This window comes from Danio aesculapii, chromosome 19 (genome assembly GCF_903798145.1).
Source record: "Danio aesculapii chromosome 19, fDanAes4.1, whole genome shotgun sequence".
In the NCBI taxonomy this organism is placed as follows: Eukaryota; Metazoa; Chordata; class Actinopteri; order Cypriniformes; family Danionidae; genus Danio; species Danio aesculapii.
Window position 1 is genome coordinate 39,865,767 of NC_079453.1, and position 26,622 is coordinate 39,892,388.

The 26,622-nt window shown below is 36.6% G+C and overlaps 1 long non-coding RNA gene across 1 annotated transcript in view; it reads right to left on the bottom strand.

Annotated features, from left to right (window-relative positions):
* The window catches only part of LOC130246587 (uncharacterized), a 40,489-nt gene extending 15,062 nt beyond the window's left edge, over positions 1-25,427 (bottom strand). The window contains exons 1-3 of the long non-coding RNA XR_008839454.1: positions 25,383-25,427; positions 20,060-20,145; positions 6,905-7,024 (exon numbers count right to left, since the gene is read on the bottom strand). This is a non-coding gene — a long non-coding RNA (uncharacterized LOC130246587). The remainder of the gene's footprint in view (positions 1-6,904; positions 7,025-20,059; positions 20,146-25,382) is intronic.
* Positions 25,428-26,622: the final 1,195 nt, after the last annotated feature.

Sequence of the window (26,622 nt, forward strand, 5' to 3'; positions counted from 1 at the left end):
GGTAATGTTTGAAGCAAGAAAAAAATTATGCTCAGCCGATGTAGCACTATGGTGCAAAGGTGCATTTATTTACAGTGCAGTGTCCAATCCAAAAATCCCCAAAACAAAGTAGTGAAACTATAAACAAAAATAAACAAACAAGAAACAAAGACAATAAAATAACAAAATAAATATGTTCACACAATTCGCTATCCAGACTCTCAATACTTCTCTACCAAACATTACGCCACTACCAGGGTGTGAATTCTGCATTGACGAATCCTTATTCCAAAATGGATTAAATTTATTTATTTCCTCAAAATTCTACACACAATACCCCATAATGACAATGTGAACAAAGATTTTTTGAAATTGCAGCAAATTTATTAAAAATAAAAACCTGAAAAACCACATGTACAGAAGTATTCACAGCCTTTGTCGTGCAGTTCTAAATTGAGCTCAGGTACATTCTGTTTTCACTCATTCTTGAGATGTTTCAGCAGCTTAATTGGAGTTCACCTGTGGTAAATTCAGTTGATTGGACATGATTTGAAAAGGCATACACCTGTCTATATAAGCTCCCAGGGTTGACAGTGCATGCCAAAGCACAAACCAATCTTGAAGACAAAGGAATTGTCTGTAGACCTCCGAGACAGGATTGTCTCGAGGCACAAGCCTGGGGAAGGTTAGAGAAAACTGTCTGCTGCTCTAAAAGTTCCTATGAGCACAGTGGCCCCCATCATCCATAAGTGGAAGATGTTTGGAACCACCAGGACTCTTCCTAGAGCTGGCCGGCCATCTAAGCAAGAGAGAAGTTCTTATGTGGAGAGAGGAGAATCTTACAGAAGGACAACCATCTGTGCAGCCATCCACCAATCAGGCCCGTATGGTAAAGTCCTAGATGGAAGCCGACTTGACTTGAGGCTGTAATTGCTGCCAAAGGTGCATCAACAAAGTATTGAGCAAAGGCTGTGAATACTTATGTACTTATGTGTTTATTTTTAATAAATTTGCCACAATTAAAAAAATCTTTTTTCACATTGTCATTGTGGGATATTTTGTGTAGAATTGAGGAAATAAATTAATTTAATCCATTTTGGAATAAGGCTGTGTAACAACAAAATGTGAAGCGCTATGAATACTTTCCTGATGCACTGTGTATTACATCTCATTTATTAATAAAATGTTTACATTTTTAGTGTTTTGTTGGATATAGTGACTATTTTAGAGTTTACTGTCGGTCAAACTATACAAATTATAAGTCTAATTTTTCTTTTTTAGGCATATACATCTATTTTACTAGTTTTGTGAATACTCTTGTGAATACTTAATATGTCTTTCAGTGCTCTAGAACTGTCAGTTTCTGACAGTTGAATCATATTTTTTTCTAGCATTGATTGGCACGATTATGCATTCACAATAGTATAAACCGTTATGGGGGGATGAAATGTATATTTATATTATACATTTTTAATTTTCTAATATCTAATATTGTTGGTTATTGCCAAAACTATAACTGTGCAACATAACACTGATTTTTCCAGGGTCATATATAATATAAATACTTCGTTTTCATCAAGTAAACCCTTAAATTTAAGTGATTAGTTATATATGAGGCGAAGTGGGGGCACAGAGGGTAGCGCTGTCACCTCAAAGCAAAAATGTCACTGGTCTGAGCCTTGGCTGGGCCAGATGGCATTTCTGTGTGGAGTTTGCATGTTCTCCCAGTGTTGGCGTGGGTTTCCTCCGGGTGCTCTGGTTTCCCCCACAAGTCCAAAGACATGTGGTACAGGTGAATTGGGTAAGCTAAATTGTCCATAGTGTATGTGTGTGTGTGTGTGTGTGTGTGTGTGTGTGTGTGTGTGTGTGTGTGTGAGAATGAGTGTGTTTGGGTGTTTCCCAGTGATGGGTTGCAGCTGGAAGGGCATCTGCTGTGTAAAATATATGCTGGATAATTGGCGGTTCATTTCATTGTGGCAACCCCAGATTTATAAAGGGACTAAGCTGAAAACAAAAAAATGAATGAATGGGTTTTATATGAACATGCATTTCTGGTCCTTCATTCTGATTGGCCAAGTCTACTTAATAATGCCTTAGTATCCAGCTCTTTATCAGGTAAATTTAAATACCTGAATTAAATCATTCCAATTAATTTTTTCATAGAGATTTAAGAGAGAGATTTAAAAATCACAAATTAAATAATTGCATTAAGCATGGATATAAATAAAACTATTCATTTAAGGTTAGCAGAGAAAAATATCTTCATTCGGTGCATAGCATTATGGGTAATGTAGTCTTTCTGCTCAAAATTTTGTATTCAACAATTTTTTTTTTTGTTGTTAGTTGAATTAGTGTGAAGAACAAAAGCACATTTGCGTGTATAATCTTAACAAAGGTTGGTTAAAAAAAAAAGCTTTTTGTAATTCACAACATGATGTACTCTGCAACTTTATCAATTCTCAGACACTACATTTTAAAATGATGTATTTTCTTTCCAAATGGCTAATGCTGGTTTTAATGCTATCAGAATATTTTTCGTCCCTTTCACAGTCAGCATCACCTCTGCATTGAGCAGCCCAGTCACACTCATTAACAGATACAGAGGCCACAGAAAGCTAAAGTTTGCTCCTTTCATCTGTGCCGATGCGTCTGTTTGCAGTGTAAATGAGTTCCCTGTGGGTGTTTACTGCTGACCTGAAGGAGACCAAATCCTCTGGAAACATGAGCGACTGAACATATTCCAGAGCCTTTCATCTGGCACTTTTTATGCACCATTATAGTCAAAACTATATCTTTAAAGTCGAAGCAAATGTATCTACAATAATACATAAAAAAAAGTTGTCCGATTTATTTATTCTTAATATGTCTTTGCACACCAAATTTGCATTAATGCAAAACGGTAATCTTCATTCATTCATTCATTCATTCATTCTCCCTTCGGCTCAGTCCCTTTATCAATCTGGGGTCGCCACAGCAGAATCAACCGAAAACTCATCCAGCACATGTTTTACGCAGCTTATGCCCTTCCAGCTGCAACCCATCATGGAGAAATATCCACACACTCCCATTCACACACAACGGACAATTTTAGCTTACCCAATTCACTTGTACCGCATGTCTTTGGACTGTGGGGGAAACCAGATGACTCAGAGGAAAGCCACGCAAACACGGGAAGAACATGCAAACTCCACAGAAATGCCAACTGACCCAGCAGAGGCTCGAACCAGCGACTTTCTTGCTGTGAGGCGACAGCACTACCTACTGCGCCACTACGTCGCCCCAAAACAGTAATGTTACTTTTTTTCCCATTACCAGCCACTGTGGCTAGTAGATTTCTAACATTATTAGCCACTCGCCATTTTCACTAGCCACACTTTTGTTGTTGGGAAAATATATTTTACATGCAGAAATTTGACTTTGCCATGCTAAAATTACTTGATTTAGATTTTGTGTTATGTACACGTGCCTCCTCATTCATTTCACCTTTTGTGTGTGTTGTGTATGAGCTTGCTCAATGTGCATGAGCAAATGGGTTGTGTCGCATGGCAATTAGTTTTTATGTCACATGACTTTTCAAGGCTCAAAATTAAGGATTTACCAAATTTATCTCTGACCACACCAAAAATAAATAATTATTTCTTAGCCACAAATTTGAAATGTGTCAAAACAAGCTAAATATAGCTGTATAAATGCACTTTTTATTCAACAAAAAATATTGACATTTAAAAAAGAACTATTGTTATGTATCTTAAACTATGCACAGTAATCTGTCCTGGCTAAAGGTCCCAAATCACCGGGTAACTACACATAAACAGGGAGTTATCCTCGTTTTAAAGCAATGTTAAAGCAATGTTATTGTAAAAAATGATAATTAAACTATATCAACAAAACTGTAAGCAAAAGAAAGCATACCATGAGTGATAATGAAAGGATGATCATACGCACACTGTTAATGTCAGGGCTGTTAATAATCTGTTCAAAGAATTATTAAACGAAAGCATTGACCACTCACGCTGCAGTGACATCACCTGTGTGTGCACGCGCGAACAGTTATTTTTGTCAGTCGTGCTGCTTCTCGATTCTAAGATCACATTTGCACACATATTGAGCCATCTTTATTGTCGAACCCAGCTTTTAGGAAAACTATGGTTTAAAAATTATTTCTAACCAGCCAAAGTGGCTAGTCGGAGTGCCTGTCTAATCTGCCACAGCTGAAATCTACCCGCATTTGGTAGGTGTTAATGTCAAGCCCAGGAACAATTGTTAAAAATGTAACATGTTATTAATTTTACCATTACTTTAGTCGTTAGTGTCACATAATCCTTTAAAAATCATTTTGATCTGTTGATTTGATGCTGAGGATAATTCTAGGATTATTATTATTGTTATTGTTATTAATATACATTTGAATTTCCTCATTATTTTTAAGAATTATTTGAATAAAAATATTTGTATTTACTGTCTTGGTCAATTTAATGTATCCTTGTTCAATTTAATAGAAATCATTTGGACTATTGCATTACCTGACATATTTAAAAATAAAAATACCTTACGAGTAAATCAGCTCTCATATCTCATTTTCCTCTGCTTTTCCGGAGGTCGGGTTGAGGGGGAAGCAGTCTTAGGAGAAAATCCAAGACTTCCCTCTCCCCAGACACTTCCTCCAGCTCCTCCAGGGGGATCACAAGGTCAGCCACACAGTCCCTTCAGTGTTTCCTTTAAGGTCTCCTCACAGTGGAACATGCCTGGACCACCTCCCAAGGTAGGCGTCCATGAGGCATCAGAAACAGATGCCCGAGCCACCTCAGCTGACTTCTCTTGATGTGAAGGTGCAGCGGCTCTACTCCCGGGTGACAAAGCTCCTCACCCTACACCCTACTATGCGAAGGAAACTCATTTCGGTTGCTTGTATCCGAGATCTTGTTCTTTCGGCCATGACCCAAAGCTCATGACCATAGGTACTGGACCACTAGATTGACTGGTAAATTGAGAGCTTTGTCTTTCGGCTCAGCTCTTTCTTCACCACAACCGACCGTACATCGACCGCATTACTGCACCAATCCGCCTGTCAATTTCACGTTCCATCCTTCCCTCACTTGTGAACAAAACCCAAAGATACTTGAACTCCTCCACCTGGGGTAAGGACTTTCCTCCAACCTGGAGATGGCAAACCACCTTTTCCAGTGGAGCACCATGGCTTCAGACTTGTAGGTGCTGATTCTTATCCCAACCATGTCATACTCAGTAGCAAACCACTCCAGTGCATGCTGAAGGTCCATTTGTCCAAAATCAATGAATTTAAAGCATACCAATGTTTTTAAAGAGCCACACATGGGGTCACTTACAAATGTCTTTTTGAGATCATTGAAACGAGAATAATTTGTGTGGTCATTAATAACGTAATTGATGAGATGACTTCAGGTTTGTATTATCAATGATGTGATTTGTAATACCTTGATTTAATGACCACTATTATCCATAAAATGCTGCTAGGTAAGAATGCACACTTCCCCCATAGATGAGGTCATAAATGAATGAGGTCATCAATAAAGACACTGGGAAGGTCATCCATGTTGACCCATTGGTTATGAGGCAAAAATCTTTGGAATATTTCGGACCTGCACCTTTATCTTGATGGCCACTCACCGTTTTCTAGCCACTAGAAAAGAGCCACTGCCTCTTTTCTGTTTGGTTAGAGAAGTGTTTCCCAACCCTGGAGGCACACTAACAGTACATATTTTGGATCTCTCTCTTACCTGACCCATTAACCAGGTTTTGGAGTCTCTTCTAATGATCTGATGAGTTGATTAAGGTGTGTTTGATTAGGGAGAGGTTGAAAATGTGTACTGTTGGTGTGCCTTCAGGAACAGGGTGGGGAAACACTAGGCTAGAGAACCAGTCTCTAAACTGAGCCTGATTTCTCCCAAGGTTGTTTCTCCAAGTCTGTCAGTTGATGGAGTTTTGGTTTCTTGCCACTGTTGCCATTGGCTTGTTTGGTTGGGGTCAGTAGAGCTGCCCTTCAATAGATTGTCCTTTAGTAGTGACTTTTAGATTTAACTGAATCAATTTTTGAACTAACTAGAATTACACCAGCATCCTGGTACTATTCAAAATCACATCACATGATTGCATGAGACCAATCGAAGATCAAAGCACGACCTCTCTGGACAGGAATGAAAACATGGACCAATCGCTCACTTTTTAATGTCTAATCATCTTGTTTAATGCCGCCCATTTTTGCAGCGCCATACAACAGAATTTCGCACGCACAAACTCGAGTGTGACTGCGGCATAAGACCTTGATTAGCTTGTGTGTTTGATTAGGGTCGAAACTAAAATCTGCAGGACACCGGCCCTCCAAGAACAAGTTTCGTGAGCCCTGACATTGAGAGATATAGAGAACAGCTGCGTCAACAGCCAAGGAGCAACTTCATTAATATCTAAAGGCTAGTCTAAAGGCAATATCAAAGATAGTATAAAAGGTTTGATTTTAAGAATGTTCAGGGTTCATTCTGACTCTAGTGAACCCAAGGTCCTGCTGTGCACTTTGTTACTACTCTGGAATAAAACTTATTTTTCTTCAAGACGTCCTCATCTTTTTTTCTTGCAAATTACAAAATTACAATTACAAATTGTTTTAGTTTTACAATTAGTTTGTTACCAAAAGTTCTACAAGTATAATCCATTGTTAATAGTTTTGCTGTAACCATCAGTTCACCTTTCTTTTAAACAAATATTTAGTTGCAGAATTAATGCACTCAAAACAAAACACGATGCTATGCAGATAATTTGGTCCAGTATTAGCCATGTAAGCATTGCAAAATAAACCACTTCAAGGTGATGCATTTAGTCTATTAGGGTCAGTTCACTGGCAAACAGTAATTTTACACTACAGAACATCAGTAAGAGGATTATTAAATAATACCTCTACAGCATCTCCTCCTGGTTTTCTTCCATCTCTGCATAGTCGTGACCCTGGCTCCATTTCTGAGTCGCTTTGCAGTGTTCGCAGTCAAGACGACAAGGTTTCCACTGCCCTTGGTCCCTGTAAAATTTACACCCATATAAAAAGGTAAATACCCTGCAAAGTCTTACTGATATAAGCTACTGATCGTCTCCCTATTACAGTTTTATGGACTGTGTAATTTAGATGGACCCAGCATGGCTTCCTATAACTCCCATTGTCCCTCCCAGTCCTCTGCGCTGCCTTTACAGGATTACTGATCTCAGATGCATTACCACTTATGACAATACACACCATTTACAGGATAACATGCATGGAGACCTTACTCCCTTGATACACAAGATTGAATTTACTGTTCAGTCTCAAATGAAAGAACGACATTATCTAGGATGTTCAACATGGGCACAAACAAAAAAAAAAGGTATTTATTTAAATTATTTAAGTATTTAATGGTAATTATTAAGCACATAGTATCAGCTCTCTATGGATTGCATCAGAGTCCAGTATAAAGAAAATAATTATTAAGTAATAAATTAGTATTTGAAAGCTCTTAAATATGCTACACATGGTTTATTATCTAAAGTCAAATGAAAATAGCAAATAATATATTAAATGCAAGTAAATAATGTCAGTTCTACCTCAGGGATCTTGACTTGTTTTCAATTTACATTCCCATTTTACCATAGTGAAATGTTGAATTTGTTCAATAAAAAAAGTGAAATATCAATAATAACTATTGTTTTCTGGAAAATGTGTTGCTCATTCAAATGTTTTGTCACTTGCTAATATGTCTCGTCTTTTTTTATAATCAACCAATTTTTATTCATATGAAATACAATTACACAATTAAGCATTTTTTTATTTAAAACAAATCCCCCATGGCAACCTTGATAAAATATAGTATTTTATACATATATTTTTGCACATGTACACAGATGACAGAAACCACTTCTGATTACTGAGATTATATAGAGATGAATAATGCTACAAGGCAACAAATGATAGGTAGACAACATATTAAATTGCAAACAATCAAATATCATAATCAGTTTAGTGTATGAAGAAGAAAAAAATGTGTAGGAATTAAGCAAAAAACTTGGGAAAATATTTTATCATAAAGTAAGAAATTGATAAAATAGGAATAAGATGTCTGTTGAAGTCAGTTTCATGAGTGTGTGTGTGATGCAGTGTGTTTGCATGAAGTGGCTTTGTAAGAGGGTCAGAGTGTTTTTGAAACAGCAAGGCTTGAGAATATCACCCATTGAGAATTTACTAACAGTGGTCAGCGTATAGACCAGGGATGCCCAAACTCGGTCCTGGAAAGCTGGTGTCCTGCAGATTTTAGCTCCAACTTGCTTCAACACACCTGCACAGATGTTTCTGGAAAGCCTAGTGAAAGCCTGATTAGCTAGCCCAGGTGTGTCTGATTGGGGTTGGAACTAAACTTTGCAAGACACCGGCCCTCCAAGACCGAGTTTGGGCACCCCTGGTATAGACAATACACAAAGCGTTGACAGGTTGTTGGAAACCGGCTCAATGCAGGATGACAATATCTCATTTGGTTAAAGCCAAAAGAAGGTTGACTATGGCACAAAAAAAAAAACTGAAAAAAAAAGTGGTCTTAACTTAAAATTAAGGCAAATTACTGCACAGCTTTTTTTTGAGCTGACTCAACTTTTAACCCAAGTACTGTACCTGACTCGAATTAAGTCAACTCAAAAAAAGTAAAACAGTTATGGAGCAAATTACCTTACAATTTTTTCTACACTGTACAATTATCTGTAAATAAACAGTATCCCATCTTTTTTTTTTTTTTATTTATTTACCGACTTTTGAATTAATGGGACCTTAAACTATCCTCAAACAAATATCAATGCTGAAAAGTGTGAAAAGTATATTTTTATTGACATTTTCTATTTAAAGGGATATACTGTATATAAATTGGTAATAAACTGGAAGAACTTTTACTGTTATTTTACGAACACACTCATCTATATATTATTTCAGAAACAATATATTATTTGAAACTACAAAAAATGTCAATAAAAGTCATTTTGCTTAAAATGGCACAGCTCAACATGAAAAGTCAACAGAACAGAGATAAAGATCCCATGTTAATTTCATAACTGTAAATAAACGGAAAACACCAGTAAATCATAAAATACAGAACCTGTTTATTAGGAAGTTAATTTTGGCCAATTAGTCCAATTTTCAAGTGCATCACATGGACAACCATGTAAACATGATAACCACTAGGGCAGTAACGGCACCAGGCTGAACTTTGGAATGACATGTCAACGGGAGGAATGCTCTGGCCAATGTTTAGCTGGAAAACACTGGCCCCAGCTCTCAGATATAAAAGGTAAGAAAGATGTAACTGGGGTGGTGCCTTTTTAAAAAGTCACACATTTGTATCTAAAGGGTCCATATTGTTACCTCAAATGGACATACTAGCTAAAACAATTTACCATTTCAGAGTGTATGGATGTAAATTTGACACAAGCTACTTACCATTATTACTGATCAGATATGGATTTCATGACAATGGTGTGTTTTGGTGGAAGTGGGCTTTTTAAGCTGGATAATGCAGACAGTTCAGTAATGGTTTACAGGACATGATAAAGAAAGAAAATTCCCAAATCTCAATCAAAATGAGAATGTGCTTTACAAGTTTCATTTATGGGACTCCATTTCATTACATTTATTTATTTTTTATTTCATTTAATTTTTTTGCAGTCCTGTTTTAAAAATTAATTTGAATTGCTCATTTATTTTATGCAGAAATAATACAGTCTTAGTCAATCAAAACAAGCAAATCGTTGAGTAACAAACTGAGGCTGTATGCCGCTGCTTATCTTTAAGCTGAGAGGCACTTACTTTCTGCAGAGATGCTATCCTGCTGAGCTCACAATGTGTTGCAAATGCCAGATCTAATGCATTCTGCATCTGTGCCGCATACAACGTAACATTAGGCTACTTCTACTCTCCCTCCTCGTCATCCATTAAGCTGTGAGGAAGCATCAACACTTGGGAAGGCTTAGTGAAGAAACCGTATTTGTCAATAAAGACACTTTTTTGATTTCGAGATTGTGGGAACTAGATAGCATTCACTTTTGTGTGACAATCATGCCTATTTTAAGATGATAGGCTAGAGGGGTTTTCAATTGGGTCACTGATGGCAAAATGTTTCTTTAATGTTTAAACAGTTTTGTTTTTTACTAATACAACACATTATAGGTGAGCATAAGAGACTTATTTAAAATAACATTTAAAAAGTGTTGGGGGTGAAAGTTTATGTATAAGATGCCCTTCCCCTTGGTCCTTCAAACAGTGTAGGGGAAGGGCTTCAGATGTTACCCCTAAGAATTGGGACACCACTAAAACACCTGCACACGTCATAATATGTCTTAATGAGCTCTTTCTTCATATGAGATTGCCGACTGCGACTGCTGTAGTTATTCCAGTTGCGTAATTTTTTGGTAATTATCTTCAGGAAATCATCAAAGGCATCGATATTATGTTATCATAACAATTAATGTGCCAATAAGCTTGTAACTGTACTGTGCATTTACGCCGTGGCCATATTCATCCATTTAAACACAAGAAAACAACAACATTATAGCAACCAGACAATGTAAAAAGGTAATTCCACTACACATTTCTGACAGGGTATTTGTGTGTCACTAGTTATGGTTCCATCCAAAAATGCTAATTAAATGTATGCGCAAAACTTTAATATCGTATAAAAGAAATGCAAATAAAGCAGCGTTTCCATCCAACGAGTCAAAGAGAATAAATTCGTCACTTCCTGATTAACTGGTGCCAAATATTAAAAGTAAAAACAGAATTTGCTGCGGTAGGAGAAGCTGTGTGAATCTTTTCTTCATTTAATAAATGACTTGAGTCTCAGAAGACGATGCAGACATGCAATGAACGTGTGGTGGCGTTTGAAGGTGTGAGACGCGGAGCACAGATGCTCCTGACATTCTGGAGGTCATTAATAATATAATAACTCATACTGAAATGGTTACGGCATTTTAGAATGACCAAAACAACATTTCAGATGTTTTACAATGTGCTCAGCCTGCTGGTTTGTCCATTCACACACATTTTCATCATCAGATGATCTCATAACAAAATCACGACTTTTTTTAATGCACATACTGGAATTTGTTCTGTAAAAGTGTTTCCATCGTAGTGGGAACATTTTTTCTTATCGAATTAAGTTTATCCTACTCAGTTATTCACATATCCAAAATGAACATAGAAATAATTGAATAAAAACGTAGCTACTGAGTGACAGATGTGAAGGTATGTTGTGGGACTGCTATACAGGAGTTTTTATTAGGGATTATAGACCATTTCAATGTGGTCATGTCATTGGCCCATGAACATTTCCTGCTTGTTAACAAACTATTTCATAACTGTAACGAGGCAATTCAATCATCACTTAAATGTTAAAACAGCTATCATAACATTATTTATTTATCAATATGTAGCTCTTGTTGGATTCTCAGAAGCTATCGAAATTAAAAATGTAAAACCGGAAATACATTGGGACCATTGTTTTTGTTTACATCCCTAAAAATGGTCTATAGATAGTGGAATTTATTTTAGCCATATTTTTTTTTAAGTATGACGGTAAAATACAAACGCCATTATAAATGTATTAAAAACATTTGCCAGTGTGTTGTAAAGCAATTTAATGCCAAAATAATGCCAATAAGTACTAATTTGTGCATCTCCTGACTTGCATATGCAGCCATGTTGTCGTTGTAGCTGGTGTATTCTGGAAATTGTTTGTACCCCTTGGTTTTGAGTGTGACCCTGGAAAAATCTCAGTTTCAAGGGGCTATCTAGCCCTTCCTCTTAGCCCAACACCTTCAAGCTAAATAAAATTGGCACACGCCTATCTCTTCATGTGAATGCACAGAACAAGGGGTAGGGGTAAGAGGAAGGGCTAATTAGGATTGGGCCTAAATTCCTTCATGTTGTCCCACCACAATTCGATTGCAGTAATCGAGTAATTGATGTGCACATATCTTTAAAAAAAAAAAATAGTAATGATGGGTAAAACCAAATCCAATGAAAGTTGCATTTAACAACAAATTGGCTAAAAACTTTGAGGAAGGGGCAGTGCTTATGCCAGCATTTGTTGCTAACTGCCTAATTGGTGAACATGTTCAACCTACACAAAAATGCATTATGTTTACAATTGCGGTTAATATGAGCGTCGAGATGTTGAAACGTTTTCCCCAAGACTCTTCGGGCCTATATTTGCTGAAATGCTCCATTATTAAATGGCCGCAGAGCTCTCGCGCTCCCCATGACCTGCCAAGGATAAAGAATCTGTTTACTGTAAATTGCACCCCACTCCCCCCCAAATACCATCTGCCACTTAGAAGGCTGCTGTGTTAGTGCTGGCTAAAAATAGACCTTCTGATTGGCTCCTAAAGGGAAAAAGTGCCCACATCTCCCAAAAAGCCTCTGAATTTGATGGATAACCCGAAAGAACATTGGCACGGGGTCGCCTTTCATCGAAGCTGCCTCCATCCAAATCATTTAGCTAATTTTGTTATCCGGGATGTTTGAGAGCGAATGAAAAGGAAAGATAAGTGAATGACGGAAAGAGCATTTTGAAAAAGAACTTTTTTTTGTAATCTCCCCAGCACTCTCTAGGGTGGGTTTGCCAGCCCAGCCACCTGTAATTGGCTTATCCTGCTTTCTCTCCAGCTCTGTCACTGTGATTTGCCAGTTTGGTGATATGAGGAGACAGAAGTGCTGCTTCTGTGTCTCTTTGTGTTTGACTTTATGGGCTCTGGTAAAGTGTAACAGAGAGCAGAAATGCTGAGGGTGATTCAAACACCGCGGCTCCCTCCTGCTATGCAGTAATGGCACAAAGCACACTGGCATTTATGGGTGAAGTGAGCGCGCTGCAGTCTTCTTCTCATTTCCTGGGAGACTGACTTCCCTACACCATCCATTTACACTTGTCATACTGACTATTTCAATAAATAGCAAGAGAAAGTCTGTGGGTCAAGTGGAAACCAAGGCTGCGTTCCAGTCCAATTTTTTATGCCTTTCACTCTCCAACTTCCCTCCATCGTGTTCACTCGGATGTACATCACTGATAACGTTACACAACTGTCCAATACTGGCAGAACATCTTAATGGGTTTAAATGGAATGGAGACCAAACTTGGTCCTGGAGGGCTGGTGTCCTGCAAAGTTTAGTTCCAACCCCAACTAGGCTGCATTTACACTGCAGATCTTGACGGTCAATTCCGATTTTGTGACTGTATCCGATTGTTTTGATGACCCGCTTACATCGTCTTTTAAAAGTGACTCGTATCCGATCGTCTGTATTTACACTGCACACAGCAAAGGCGCAATGACCGGGGAAAAAAAAAAAAAGAGCGGGCGCTGACTAACAGCTGATAATAAAAGAGTGCTCTTTTTTTTTTTATTCCTGTGTGTAATCTGTTCACAGCTTTTAACAAGCTGTTTTACTATAGTTTATGACAGAAAGGTTCTCATTTGTCCATCTTCTTTTGATATATAGGCTTTTTTAAACCTTAGCCTTAATGTTATGTCCATGGTGTGATTTATGCACTAGTTTTATATTAGTTTATTTTGGTTACGTGGCGGATATTGCGCTCTCTCGCTCTTGTTAACATGCTTAAATACCTGTGCTATATGACAATATGAAAGCTGTTTAAGTCCTCGTGTATGAGATTTAAGGTTTGGGACTCTGCTGAAGTCTCTTCTGAAAAGAAAGCGTCATTCGTCAAAGCGTCAAAGCGAGTTTAAGTCATTCGCTATGGTTTTTAATGACACGCGAGTCACATTGACAGGTAAAAATCCGATCTACCTGCTTACACTGCAGACACGAGGGCACAGATCTGATTCATATCGGATAAATTTCCACATGTGAACAAGGCCTGAATCTGATTTGAGTAAATCGGAATCCATGTGATTTGTTCCTGCTTACACATACATGGGCCATATCCGATCTGTGCCACATGGGGAGAAAAAAATAATAAATCGGAATTGAGTCATTTGAACAGTGCAGTGTAAATGCAGCCTTGGACACACCTGAACCAGCTAATCAAACTCCTTCTAGGTGTACTAAAAACTCCTAGGCAGGTGTGTTGAAGGATGTTGGAGCTAAACTATGCAGGACACCGGCCTTCCGGGACTAAGTTTGGACACCAAAGCTATAAAAGCTTGAGCACTTTGGAACTACACTGTTGTGATGTCACAATCACATTGTATTTTGGAACATATTAGGTGCTTAAAATTGAGGGCTTAAGGGGATTTCCATGTAAACTTCCCTCATTGACTTGATGAAGTGAAATGCACTTGAAAAAGGGATTCTCCCAAGGGAACAAGTGAAGGGAAGTTTGCGGAGGAATATCTAAAATTAGATTGGAATGCAGCTCAAGTCAGAGTTTTTAATAGAGTTGGCTTATCCAACTTGTAGGAACACTATCTTTTTTAATTTTTCGCTGCTTATTCAAACTGCTTATTTAAAATGAGCTGAAACAACACAATTCTTGAGCTGTTTTTGGGACCACTTAATTGTCTTATACTCAATCCACTTAAATTTGCTATTTTTATTTTTGACCTTGGATAACGGTTTCATGGTTTTGTGATTACTGCTCTAAAATATATTCTTTTTAAATGTCTGGGTAAAAAACTAAAACTTTTTCCCTTTTGAACACAAAATATTTTATTTTAAGAAACATTTACAATATTCTGGAACAGTGAACATGTCAGGCTACACAAGCAAAATTAATAATTGACTTCTGTCTTCATTAGTTTCAAAAACACAAAATTACTTTACGTATTAAAACAGTATCTTGGGACATCTTTTCTGCTGGAGATACTGTTGTCCTAAAATTTGTAAATAAAAAATAATAATAATAAAAAAAATCTTACCCATATTTTAGGAATGGTATGGCAGAAAAATTTGGCGGTTTTAAATCCCTGACTTTTATACCAATTTACCTTGAAAACGATTATCATCCAATGCCTATAGTTGCTTTAGTTTTCTTTCCCTGAAAAGGAATTTAATACAGAGAATAACAGCTGTTGTGAATTGTATCTCTTTGCAATCAAAACTTAAATATTAAAAGATTATTGGTGATTGGGTGTCAGTCTGATAGGAACTGGAACATAGGTAAATTAAGACCTGTTTAAAAATGTAAGACCCACAACACTATACTTCAGTGAATTTAAGACTTGAATTTAAGAAAGTTTTTTAAATTTAAGACTAAGACCTAGTAGACACCCTGCATTTACAGAATAAATTCTAGCATGTGCATTAAAAAAGTATGAAAGGTTGATTAAATATATAGTGTAAAAGGATGGCATCAATGGAAAGCAGCAGACTGACCACATTGTAAAATATCTTCAATGTTGTTTTGGTCATTCTGAAAACCCTCAGCCAAAGTCTGTCATCAAAGTGGTTCAGCATTATTACCTCCCAGTCTTAAGCATATGCACTTCCAAAGTGTAGTCTTGCACCTATAAAACCATAGCTGAAGCACAACTAATTAGTCATATTATAAATAAAAAAAAAAACACAGTGGCTCCTCCAACCACAGCAAATTCCTAAACCCTTTTATCAAAAAAGAAAAAGTGTGCATAAACTACCATGGAAACACTTTTACCGAATAAAATTCCGATATGCGCATTAAAAAAATACACATTTTAAAACATCTACAATGTTTTTTTGGTCATTCTAAAATCCCTCAGTCAAAGTCCATCATCAAAGTGGTTCAGTATCCCAGTCTTGGCGTGTTCATTGCATTTACTGAAGCATAAGTAATTAATTATATTATAAAAAAGACTCACAGTAGCTTCTCCAACCGCAGCAAATTCCTTTTTTAGGGGCAGCAGCTGATCAGAAAGTGAAGATTTTGTTCTCTTTGACTCACTGGATGGAAACGCTGCTTTATTCACAAATGTTTTATGTGATATTGCAGTTTTGCGCAAAAATGTAATTTGCATCTTTGCATGGAAACACAGCTTTGACAAAGAACACAACGTTTTCACTTGCCAAACTTTTAAACAAGACCAGGACAATTACATTCAAGATGAAGCAGATTCTTGTCACATCTATAATGATCATCTGTAGATGCCGGCTGTGTCTTCGGCATGGAGATGTATTTAAAGGTCACTAGTGGTTTTACAAGAGCTGTTAATGGTGCCGCTGCGTTTGAGTGAATTGGCTGATCTGTCAGAGAGAGGCTTGTTTATGAGTGGTTAGTAGCCCCCTCCTGTCCTGCCAGTGCACAGAGCTCATTCCAGCGGCCGTAAAAGTCCACAATTGCTCCGATTCATCAAAGAATTAGCAGGAGTGTGACGGCTCTACTGAGGTGCTCTTAACTGATCCAGGTGCAGATAGCAAGAGGGAGCACGCAAGGTGTTCAAATGAGCAAGAACTTCGACATGACAGCAAACAGTGTAGCAGTGTAACTGGATGATGAAATTAAGCACGTTAAGAGGACACATATCACACACGTTTAAAGGGACAGTGCACAAAAAATGAAAATTCAGCCATCGTTTACGCATCCTTAACTTGTTCCAAACTAGTTTGAGCTTTTTTTTTAGTTCTGTTGAACACAAATGAAGATATATTGAAGAATGTTGGAGCCCTGTAACCACTGACATCATAGCAGAAATAATAAATACTATGGACTTCAATGAGTACAAATTTGCAAACACTAAAATATCTTCTGTGTTCAACAGAAGAAGAAAAAATTTGGATTGGAACAAGTCAATGGTGAGTAAATGATGGCAGTATTTTTATTTTTGGGTGAACTACAGCTGAAGTCAGAATTATTAGCCCCCCTTTGAATTTTTTTTCTTTTTTAAATATTTCCCAAATTATGTTTGGGAAAAGCAAGGACATTTTCACAGTATGTCTGATAATATTTTTTCTTCTGGTGAACGTCTTATGTTTTATTTTGGCTAGAATAAAAGCAGTTTTTAATTTTTTATGAATCATTTTAAGGTCAAAATTATTAGCCCCTTTAAGCTAATTTTTTTCCCGACTGTCTACAGAACAAACCATCATTATACAATAACTTGCCTAATTACCCTAACCTGCCTAGTTAACCTAATTAACCTAGTCAAGCCTTTAAATGTTACTTTAAACTGTATAGAAGTGTCTTGAAAAATATCTAGTCAAATATTATTTACTGTCATCATGGCAAAGATAAAATAAATCAGTTATTAGAGAAGTTATTAAAACTATTATGTTTAGAAATGTGCTGAAAAAAATCTTCTCTCCTTTAAACAGAAATTGGTGGGGGGGGGGGGGGGATAAACAGGGGGGCGAATAGTTCAGATTTCAACTGTATATAGTTTGGGGGGTTGTGAGACTACACAATATTTCTATCCATCACAGTTTTTTTCTGCCACTATGTCAGTTTATTAGATTTGGACTCCTAATTTTTTTCATGGGTGTTCATTCCTGGCCAATTATCACTTCCTATCTGTTTTTTATTTGTGTGTGTGACAAAACTAGCTACCACAATGTGTTTTGCCGTCTTGTCTGAAAAAGAAAAACCTGAAAGTGGACAGAAGAAGAAATAACTATATTATTTAGCCAGCAGCTAGCTCTCTGCAACTCTCACATGGTCACCCACTGAAGCCAAGCATGGCTGCACCCGGTCAGTACCTGAATGGGAGACCACATGGAAAAGCTAGGTTGCTGCCTGAAGTGGTGTTAGTAAGATCAGCAGGGGGTGCTCAACCCATGGTCAGTGTAGGTCCTAATGCCCCAGTATATTGATGGGGACTCTATACTGCTCATTGAGTGCCATCTTTTCTGATGAGACATTAAACAAAGGTCCCAACTCTCTGTGATCGTTAAAAATGTTGTTCAAAAAAAGAGTATGGGTTTAACCCCGGCATCGTGGACAAATTTGCCCACTGGCCTCCACCATGGCCTTCTAACCATCCCCATATCATACTTGACTCAGTCTCCTCTCCAGTGCTACACACTGGTGATGGATGAGGAGATTCCCCCTATGTGCAAATCGCTTTGAGTGTCTAGAAAAGCTATATCTAAAATTACGGAATTATTATTATTATTATTTATTATACTTATTATAATTCTATTATATATTATTCTAACTATTAATTATTATTTTATTATATAAAGCTACTTTGAAACAATAATTACAGTAAAATACTTGAATTTAATTATTTCTCTGTCTTTTTCGCCAGTTTAAACGTTGTGTACAGAACTGATGTTCTGTATGTGCCAATAGCCTAGTGGTTAAGTGCGCCGACATAAAGCACCGTGGTGCTCACGGAGATCCAAGTTCGATTCCTGGCTCGAGGTCCTTTGCCAACCCTTTCCCTCTCTCTGCTCCCAATACTTTCCTGTCTGCAACCTCTACTGTCCTTTCCAAATAAAGGTGAAAATGCCCTAAAAATAACTATTAAAAAAAAAAAAAAGAACTGGTGGTCTTTCTGTCTGGATGTTGTAAAGGGTTTCAGAAGATGTATAGCTTGTCATCCAATAGTACACTACACAATGGAAAAAATTATTACACTGATTTGAAATACTACAGTTTTGTACTCGTATTACTTTTTGTAGTCTCTTACATTTTACCTGCTTTTTTCCTGACTTCAACATTCTACTAAAGATCTTCTGTGCTCATACTGTCAATATTTGGCTGATATATACTGTATCATAACACTGGCCTATTCAATTTAACTAGGTGCAAACAGAAAAAAGTTGAATAACAGGGGATTTATTTTTGAGTACAGGAACATTCTGTGACTCTTTTAAACTCCATTTAACATCATCAATTTGAATAAAAATCACACCATGTAGTTCTTGCTCTAGTTATTGCCTCAGAAAGTCACGGTAAGCATTTTGCTAAAGAGCACATTCACTCAAATAGGTTATTACAGTTTCCTAAACGTGTATTCTCAAAGGATTTGCATTACGTACAAGCACAATTCACTTCATTTAACAGAAGTTATCCATAGTCTGCCAACCAATTAAAGTTTGTATAGCTCTTATTTATTGATAATCAACCCATTGCAGTGATATCAAACATAGAAAGAGCTTTAGGCATTCTAGTCGCAAATATGTGGGATGATAAGCATCCTCTCTAATTAAGCAGCTTCTTACAGTTATAGTTCACCCAAAAATAATTTCAAAATACAGAATTTACTCGCATCATTCTTTCGCAAAACCTGTAAGAGATTCTGCAGAAGACTAAAAACATTACAAATGTTGTTAACCATTTACTTCCACTATATGAGCAAAAACAAATGCTTGGATATTTTTCATTAAAGTAAAAAATAGTTTATCCAAATTCATAGCCCTCATAAGTTAATATGATGTTCATGCAGTTGACTTGAGCAGGTGTAATTGTTGCAGCGTGAACTCACAAAACAAACGGACCAAGACCTCGTGAGTTTCCAGATGGAGAAAATAAAACCATATGTGCTTGCATAAAGTGAGTGCATTTGTCCAGCATTAAGCATTGATTTGGATGCTAAGTATGTTGGTGCAAAATACATACATAAAAAAGCTGACCAATCAGGTTGTGAAATTACCAAGCGGCAACCTTCTGCTCTCCCTCGTGAAGCAAATACAGAAGTAACAGAAACGGCAATTTATCGAAATTCCGCTAGTCCTCCTGGCTCAATAAGAGCAGATTTCTATTGACCCCACTGTTAAAATGGCCAACAATGTTCACAGCCTGGTACAAAGAACAATTTTGGTGTATATAGCTAATATTACCCTTCATGACAACTCTGAGGGGCAGGGGGGAGGGGGTTGGTTGGTAACTCATCCGTGTCATATATATTAAGTTATATTAAGTCTGCATAATTAAGGGCATGCCACTTGAGTGACAGGTGGGTCTCACTGGTATCAGTATCTCCAGTATAAAAGGACTCTCCCCATCAAAAGCTACTGGTCAGCCCACAATTCAGCAAACATTAGAAAAACAAATCGCTTATAAACCAACATCAGTTTTTAACCAGACTTTTAAAAATAACTTATTTTAGTGTAGTAATCACAATATGTGAAACCGTGATATTTTTAATCCAAGGTTATGATATTGTCAGAATCTTATACCTCCACTAGGTCCATCAAGTCATGCTGTGGATGTCAATGGCTACCGGTTTTGAGAATTCTTCCAAAATATGTTCTTTCATGTTCAACTGTGGGAAAAAAAAAAACAAAGAAACATTTGAAACCATTTGAGTGAGAGTACATTTTTCAGTTCAATTTTCCTTTTGAAGTACATACCAAAACAATTAAAATATTAACAAAATATGTTCATTTTGGCATATTTTGTGACAAATTACACAACAACTAAAACAATGCTGTGCTGAGCTGAATGCACTCAATGATTGTGCTTACATGTGCAATGTAATGGGCAACTAGGGTTGCACTGTTTAGCGGTACTATGGTAGTTTCGCAATATTGCCATAGTATTGCGATACTGCCATAATATTGCGATACTATCATAGTACTGGTAAACAGTGCAACCTATGGCAATACTATGGCTACAAAATACTGCCGGTGTCACTGAACTTTGTAAACAGTAGTATCATCATTAACAGTCTACATTACATAATGCTGCATACAATAAAATGCTTACACGTTTGTGCAACAATAGATTATTTTATTTGAAATGTCTGTGGAGCCTTTAAAGGGTAGCAAAACTGTGTAAAATTCACACCTTTAGCCGTTTTCTGATGCTTCACACATCTGAATCAGTTTATTTCTGTTCCTGTCAATATGATTTAGTAGCTACAACAACCGCAACAATCTGTTAAAAGATTCTTTTTAAAAGATTCTAAAAGAATCTGACTCGCAAAGTGAAATTTTGAATTATTTTGGATTCTAACCTGATGACTAAAAAACAAAAAACACACACAATAGATGAAAAACAGGAAACACTGAAGCATTTTTTAACCACTTCATATAGCTAAATTTTGTTGGAAAAATGCTTTTTTTGTAACTAACTTTGTTCTAATTTGTATCTTTATTTTAATGATTATTTTGTTGGTCAGTTATCTACAAAATAAACAAAAAGAACTAATGCATTTTAGGTTGAAGTGATGTGCAAATACTTTTTTCAATAATAAGGGAATTCAATTCAAGTAGGCCTATTATAAAAAATATAGTATTTCTGACGATTTTCTTTATTTCATAGATTTGAGTTATGAATTACAGTATCGCAATACTACTGGTATTACAATACTTCAGCTGGTATAGTATCGTAACGTGAATTAATGCTATTGTGACAACCATATGGGCAACATCGTGACTATGACGAGAGAAAGGGACAGTTCACTCAAAACTGAAAATTGCGTCATCATTTACTCACAAACCTGTTTGAAATTCTTTAAATGGTTGAACACAAAAGCTTTTGAAGAAAGCTGAAAACCTGTAGTCACTGACTTCATTGACAGAAATCAATGGCTACCGGTTTTCAGCTTTCTTCAAAATATCTTCTTTAGTCTTCAACAGAATAAAGAAACTTACAATGGTTTGGAGGCACTTGAGGATCAGTAATTAGTTTCTAAATGTTTCAGTTTTGGGTGAACTGAAATGTTCAACTTTAATATCAGTTCTCTAAGAGATTTAATTACAAGAGCTGTTAAATGATTAATGATTAAATGATATTGTTAATATTAATAATAATAATAACAATAATAATAATAATCTTATATGAGTAAAACGATGTTTATAAATTAAAGCAACTGATGTTTAGAGAAAAGGCACATTTTTATGAAGCATCTGGAGCTCGGACAATTGGCTGCCTTGTGTTGGATGAATCTGCTTGACTGGCACGCAAAGCCCATCACTCTCACATCTGAACTGCCTCTGATAAGGCTTCATTACCATAAGTTTATTTCTTCCCATTGAGCTGGGCAGTCTAAAACAAAGGCCAGTTGATTATTTTGCTTGATCATTGTACCATTCAAAGCGGCCGATTGCGAATGGATGGAAAACAATAGACTTTCCCAGAGGATCCCGGAGGCTGACATGCATACAGTAACGGGACCGGTGACACTGACGCAGGATCAGTGTGGCCAGGCCTGACAGTACACCCATGGGATGCACATGAGCTCAGTGACGCTGAATCTGAGCCTGTCAAGGGCTGTCCATGTGTTTGAATGGCTGCAGTCCGCCGAGGATTTTGCATTTCAGCAGTCCGTCACTGTCAGACAATAGCAATGCATTTGGCTGCCGGACAACGATTTGCTTTGTGCTATATGTAAAATTATTTGTTAGTAATACGCTTACATGTATTGAGATGAAACTGGGGTTTTACAGTCACTGTACATCTAATAAAACTAAACATGAACACTGATTTCCTAGAAAAGATTTAAAATTACTTCCTCAATATGTTGTTTCAGATACTTGTTCCCTTGATAATTGATGAAAGGCTATGAATTCTATGTATTTAATACCAAATTACTAATATTTCTGTGATCAAAACTTTGCTGATAATCAAAGTCAAAGAAAAAAATAAATAAAAATTGGGCCACAAATAGCCTCAGCCAGTAAGCTCTTGGGCGGCTGTCAACAAGGTTCATGCAAACCTAAACATCCCAAAGTAATTTTCCCAGAATTGCTGTAAGTTTCGTAAGTTTTTTTTTTTAACTAGAACGTAAAGTTCTCATTAGGGGCTTAGTAACTACTAGCTAATCTGCAACTAAATTGGTTCGTACCACATGTGCACCACATGTTCTTAAGGCAAACCGTAGATAGTAGGTCATAAGCTCTCCGTAAAGTCATGCGTAGTCCCATCGAATGAAGTAATATCCAATAAAAAGCATTTAAATCATTAAAGTTCTTTAAAATTCTGCAACTAATGTGTCTCTATATAACTGTCCTATGAAAATCACATGATAAATTACATTTTTATAGTACATTACAGTCAGTCACTATAACAGATGCACATACCTGCATCGCTAACCGTGAATGCACACGAAATACATATGAAGTTATCAAAACATTAAACTTGATTTTTATATCCTACATGTGAAAGAGAAAAGAGCAGGGAGAATATCTCAGAAATTCTTGTTTTATTTGATACAATTAACACAAAACACTCACTGAAAGATAATTAAACGCTTCTTTCACATAACAAAATGCGAGATTTGGGAGAAAAAGAAGGCGATGAGTAGAGGGAGATTATTCTATAGATTGCATAAATAATACTTGGCACAATTACTGTTTTTACGTTACTGTGATGGTTGGGTTTAAGGTTGGGGTGGGGTTAGGAGTTAAAAAATACAAATTAAGATTTTTCTAGTTAATGTTTCATATCGATAGGCTTCATATAGTAGCTACCAATCAAAATATATGGGGTAAAGCAAATTCACCAGCCTAGGTTATTGAAGTAAAGTTGGTTTTATATTCACACAATTGTTCAGTGACAACTTGTAACACGGTTCCTGTATCGTTTACTATGTTTCTTTGAATACTGGGTCTGAAATCTCATCTAAGGATGGCTTGAAAACAACATTAGCACTATTTAGTTGAATGTGAACAATGTTGTACTCTGATAATATGATTTCCCTATTTAGAATTAGCAAAGATAAATTTATTAAGGTATTAAGTTAACGTTAGTTAAGGAGAAAGTCTGAATGTGCGAATATAAAAACAACTTTACCTCAATGCATAGGTTTGCTGGCTGTGCCACAAGCTGTGGAAACAGCCCAATGAAAAGGCACTGAAAAAGTCAGTAAAGTCTAGATCGGATATGCGGCCAGCCGGAAGTGTGATGTGCACATCAATATAATAGCATTTTTTAATGACACTGTATAACAATAATTACAATTTTTACAGTACTGTCACGGCTGGGTTTAAGGTTGAGGTGGGCGCTAAAAAATTCAATATATTTGGGTAATTTAATAGATCAATAAATCATACTCGATAGGCTTTATATAGTGGCTACCAATCAAAATTTCTAGAGTAAAACAAATTTACCAGCCTAGGTTATTGAGGTAAAATTGGTTATATATTGACACAATCGTTGAGTGACAACTTGTGACACGGTTCCTGTATCGTTTACTATGTTACTTTGAATACTGGGTCTGAAATCTCATCTAAGTATGACTTGAAAACAACATTAGCACTATTTATATGACTGTGAACAATGTTGTACTCTGATAATATGAGTTCCCTATTTAGAATTAGCAAAGATATATGAGCAATTCCATGCAAATGTCAACCTTGCCATTAAAAAAAATAAAAGTTTCACCAAAATAGTGAAACTGTTTCTAGATTTTTTGTCTGAGCAAGTATTTTACATGAATTAAAAAATACTCAAAAATGTCTCTATTAGAGTTTTCAAACTATTATAACTGATTTACCAAAGTCACACTAACGGCATTTTCACATCTGTCATATCCATAACGAAGATTTTCCCTCATTAATGCAAAAATGTCAAATAAAACCAAATCAATCATTTTTGTTTTATAGTGAACCAACTCTTATTCTTTTGATTGGTATTGTTTCTTTTGGGTTGTACGGTTTAATACACAGAATTTCTACAAAGTAAGTTGTATACTGTAAACTCGCAGACGTTTTTGGTCAGATCCATAATGCATGTTTATTTTCCTAATTTAAAATATAAAAAAAGTTTACAGATTGATATTTGCTCCCAGAACTCTGTGGTTAGTTGTTTTAGAAAATATAAACAGATGTTTTAATATTATGTTAATGTATAGTTTCTCTGTAAATTTATGTTTTGAGATTTTACTGCAAATGTCACAACAATCGAGCAATTCCAGCGTCATTGATAAGTTAACATTGGTTAAGGAGAAAGTCTGAATGTGCGAATATAAAACCAACTTTACCTCAATGCCTAAGTTTGCTGGCTGCCATAAAGGACTGAGGATGTAATGCAGATGATTAATACAAACACTTCCAAGCACAGATTCCAGCTGAACCAGAGGTGTTTATAGAGGATTATGGTACATGAAAATGGGCAATGGATGGTACAATAGCAGCACAACTAAGAAGGAGAGAAAACACGGGATTACATGTGGCTTTCTGCCCCTTAATGTGATTTTCTTAATGACAGTTTTACCTTTTTATGCACTTCAGTGAGGACAGTGGCGGGGTTGAGATTAGAGAGAATGTATTTTCCCTCAAAAGCCGATTAGCCTGATTTGAAACAGAGCCAATTTGAGTCTATTCTGTTCCAATTCACACAGACTGGGCCGCAAAATGTAAAATAATGAGAGCAGTGCTTTGCGTTACCTAACATTCTGCCTGTTTTCATGCTACAGCTCCACGGTGTCTCATAAACCAACACATGTAAAGCAACAACATTCAAAGGCCTGCAGTTTGGGTGGTAGACTTACATTTGTATTTCAAAAAGCTTGACAGCCTTATTTTTTGAGTCGGTAAAGCAAATGAGCTAACATACCTTTCATTCCTTCAAACATCTGTAGAAACACACACGAGGACTTCCTCCAGGACTTCACCATTTCTTCTGCTGTTCTTGTCTGCCATCTGGTGGTTGTACAAGGACTCAAATTCAAGTGCTGCTAATACATGTAGACTCGTCCAAAACGTTATCGAGTGTATAAAAAAACACGTTTCGTCATTTGTGTTTACTGGCTAAATGTTGGCTTATGTGTATCATAAATCGCCCCCTATATACTCCTTCACCATCCTCTACATTTGTCCACTAATATAATCCACTTTCCACTTGTGAATGAAAACGAGTGAGTGAATTCGAACATTGATGGGATGCCGTTTTTTTTTAAACTTCTTGGTGAGGCCTTGTGATAGTTATTTAACATTTAGAGAGCTGTCTATGAAGCTATGTCTATGATTCAGATTTATGTCATGTAGGCCTCAAATGTTGCTTTAATTAAATAATAAGTTGTTTAGAAACGTACTAATAGATAGGATTCCGCTGTGGCATCTTGTGGTCAGACCGAAAATCATTTGACGCGCAAACCCACGGTGCATTATGGGTATTTTCTTGCTTTTGAGATTTTTATTCTTTTATATTTGAATGTTTCATGACATTTTGGTGCCTATAATCAGCTCTCTGATTTCACACACACAAAATAAGTCTCAATTTCGTGGGATTTTTGTCTCCCCTGTCTAAAACCATTTAAATTGTCTATTCACGTTTCTGACATGTTTGTAGCATGTTTGACACGTTACTAACACACTAGCAGTTTTAACACATGTTGATTACAGTTTTTTAACGTTGCTAGCATATATTAATGCACTGATAAAATTATTTAAAGGTAATCCCACAATAACATTTTAACTGAAAAATCATTGCTATGTTCTCAATACGAAATGAAGACATTTTAAAATGCCAAATATTGTATTATGCCACTATTTAAGAGTGGTCCCAAAGTATCTACTAAATTCTTACATGAAAAAGTGTCAATTTAAGGAGTTAACTAATTTAAGGCTGATTTAAGGCTGATTAATAGTTTTGCGTTAAGCGCACACGTATGCTGCAGCCTTCACGGGCCGCATAGACGCTGGCATGCGCCTCTCAAAAAATTTAACTACACGTCGCAACAATGCGTAGCGCAAGCTCTGTGATTGGTCGGCTTGGTATCGCTGACGAGAGTGGGCGGGGCCGAGAGCCGCGCCAACTAGTGTTGCCAACTTAGCAAGTTTTTTAGATTTAGCAA